Consider the following 3,259-nt stretch of genomic DNA (forward strand, 5'->3'; position numbering starts at 1 on the left):
GGTTGGCCAGCTATATTTCCTCTGTCATACTAGGTTGGCCAGCTATATTTCCTCTGTCACACTAGGTTGGCCAGCTATATTTCCTCTGTCATACTAGGTTGGCCAGCTATATTTCCTCTGTCACACTGGGTTGGCCAGCTATATTTCCTCTGTCACACTGGGTTAGCCAGCCACATTTCCTCTAATGACTAATGTGTATGTATTATCCTTGTTTCTCTTGGACTAAACATGTTTCTCTTCTCCGTGTTTCTTCCCAGATATGACTTCATAGAGATTCGAGATGGGAACAATGAGAATGCGGACCTGTTGGGTAAACACTGCAGCAACATCGCCCCTCCTGCCATCATTTCCTCCGGCCCCGTGCTCCACATCAAGTTCGTCTCTGACTACGCTCACCAGGGAGCTGGCTTCTCACTGCGATATGAGATCTTCAAGACTGGTGAGGCCGATATGCATAAAGACACAACATTTATATAATACTACACAAACCATTGGGACAAATCAAATCCATTAGAAAGACATTAGAAAGGAATTAGACACTTCAGTCGAGCTATTGGTGATACATACATTTAGGAACAGTTTTCCCGGACACAGATTAAGCCTAGGACTGAAAAGTACTTTCAATTGGAGATATTCCGACACTGAGAGACATAGCTAGCTAGACAACTACTGTAAGTCGGGACAAATCACATTTAAGATGTATTTTCTGTTGATAGTCCATGTATTACATCCTCAATGCTTGTTTTCAGGTTTTGTGAAGGTTCTTTACTAAACTCTCACAGACATTAAATAGGATTTACAATGGTATCTTTTGTAGGACAGGTTAAACGCGGCCTGAAAATGTCATCCTGGCACGTTTTTTGCAAAAAGGTAAAATTTCACAGTAGCTGACGTTTTTCTCAATACATTGCAGTGAATTGGAAAAGATGAGTGTCACATGGTTGATATTTATGTCAATACATTGCAGTCAGTGTGAAAAGATAAGCATGAACCGATTTAATCTTGTGTCAATAAATTGCAGTCAATGGGAAAAGATGGGTTGAGCTGGAAGTTGATATGAACTAGGGTTAGGGATAGGGATGAAGCTAGGGTTAGGGATAGGGATGAAGCTAGGGTTAGGGATAGGGATGAAGCTAGGGTTAGGGTTAGGCTTGAAGCTAGGGTTAGGGATAGGGTTGAAGCTAGGGTTAGGGATAGGGTTGAAGCTAGGGTTAGGGATAGGGTTGAAGATATGGTTAGGGATAGGGTTGAAGCTAGGGTTAGGGATAGGGTTGAAGCTAGGGTTAGGGATAGGGTTGAAGCTAAGGTTAGGGATAGGGTTGAAGATAGGGTTAGGGATAGGGTTGAGGTTTAGGGTTTAACCAGGATGATATATGAAGCTAGGGTTAGGGATAGGGTTGAAGATAGGGTTAGGGATAGGGTTGAAGATAGGGTTAGGGATAGGGTTGAAGATAGGGTTAGGGATAGGGTTGAAGATAGGGTTAGGGATAGGGTTGGAGATAGGGTTAGGGATAGGGTTGAAGCTAGGGTTAGGGATAGGGTTGAAGCTAGGGTTAGGGATAGGGTTGAAGCTAGGGTTAGGGATAGGGTTGGAGATAGGGTTAGGGATAGGGTTGAAGCTAGGGTTAGGGATAGGGTTGAAGCTAGGGTTAGGGATAGGGTTGAGGTTTAGGGTTTAACCAGGATGATACAGTGGGGGAAAAAAGTATTTAGTCAGCCACCAATTGTGCAAGTTCTCCCACTTAAAAAGATGAGAGAGGCCTGCAATTTTCATCATAGGTACACGTCAACTATTGTCACGCCCTGGTTCTGGGGACAATGTTATGTTGAGCCAGGGTGTGTAATTCTATGTTTGATTTTTCTATGTTGGTCTGAGTGACTCCCAATCAGAGGCAACGAGTGTCAGCTGGGTGTCTCTGATTGGGAGCCATATTTAACTGTCTGTCTTTCACGTTGTGTTTGTGGTTTCTTGTTCGTGTTGGTGTGTGTTTAACCATAGACGTCACGTTTTTCGTTTGTTGTTTTGATCGTGTGATCATTTAATAAATATAATATGTTCACCCGCAACGCTGCGCCTTGGTCTCTCCATGACGATCGTGACAGAAGAAACCACCTAAACCAGACCAAGCAGCGTGTCCAGGAGCCATCGCTGGCAGATCTCCGTGGCAGCCTCGACTGGGTCAAGCCTAGTGAGGAGCAGAGAGGGTGGACTTGGGACCAGTTGAGGAGGAGCTTCAACTGGGTCAAGCCCATTGAGGAGCTGAATGGCGAGAGTTGGAGACAGAGGAGCGAGAGTTGGGCGAGAACGATGGAGGCCTGGCCCACGGGGAGGAGAGACCCCCAGAAATTTTTTAGGGGGGGGCTCACGACGTCGGGGCAGCAGGAGGCCGCGATAGAGCGGTCCAGCGGGTTGGCAGAGGAGGCCGCCAGGTTACGGGAGTCACTGGCCACCAGGGGGAAGGAGGTTGTAGAGGCACGGCGAGAGGTACTGAAGTGTGTTGCCAGTCCGGTCCGGCCTGTTCCTGATCCTCAAGTAGGGCCAGTGGTTTGTGTTCCCAGTACGGTCCGGCCTGTTCCTGCCACTCCCACCAAGTCAGTGGTGCGTTTCGTCAGCCCGGCGCGGCCCGTTCCTGCTCCCCGCCCCAAGTCAGTGGTGCGCGTCGTCAGCCCGGTCCGGCCCATTCCTGCTCCCCGCACCAAGTCAGTGGTGCGCGTCGTCAGCCCGGTCCGGCCCATTCCTGCTCCCCGCACCAAGTCAGGGGTGCGCGTCGTCAGCCCGGTCTGGCCCATTCCTGCTCCCCGCACCAAGTCAGTGGTGCGCGTCGTCAGCCCGGTCCGGCCCATTCCTGCTCCCCGCACCAAGTCAGTGGTAAGCGTTGTCAGCCCGGTCCGGCCCATTCCTGCTCCCCGCACCAAGTCAGTGGTGCGCGTCGTCAGCCCGGTCCGGCCCTTTCCTGCTCCCCGCACCAAGTTAGGGGTGCGCTTCGTCAGCCCGGTCCGGTCCATTCCTGCTCCCCGCACCAAGGCAGGGGTGCGCTTCGTCAGCCCGGCTCGGCCCGTTCCTGCTCCCCGCACCAAGTCAGTGGTGTGCTTCGTCAGCCCAGTCCGGCCTGTCCCTGCTCCACGCACCAAGCCTACGGTGTGCGTCGTCAGCCTGGTAAGGCCCGTTCCTCCTCCACGCACCAAGCCAGGGGTGCGCGTCGTCAGTCCAGCACAACCCGTGCCTGGGTCATGTCCGGAGCCGGATCCGCCGCCTAGG

At 51.4% G+C, this 3,259-nt stretch overlaps 1 pseudogene across 1 annotated transcript in view; it reads left to right on the forward strand.

Annotated features, from left to right (window-relative positions):
• Positions 1 to 257: 257 nt before the first annotated feature.
• Positions 258 to 3,259, forward strand: part of LOC311124452 — a 6,535-nt pseudogene continuing 3,533 nt past the window's right edge. Inside the window, exon 1 of the transcript in view lies at positions 258 to 439. The product of the transcript in view is annotated as an uncharacterized misc_RNA (transcript). The remainder of the gene's footprint in view (positions 440 to 3,259) is intronic.

Source organism: Coregonus lavaretus (assembly GCF_964263955.1).
Source record: "Coregonus lavaretus genome assembly, contig: HAP1_SCAFFOLD_7214, whole genome shotgun sequence".
Lineage (NCBI taxonomy): Eukaryota > Metazoa > Chordata > Actinopteri > Salmoniformes > Salmonidae > Coregonus > Coregonus lavaretus.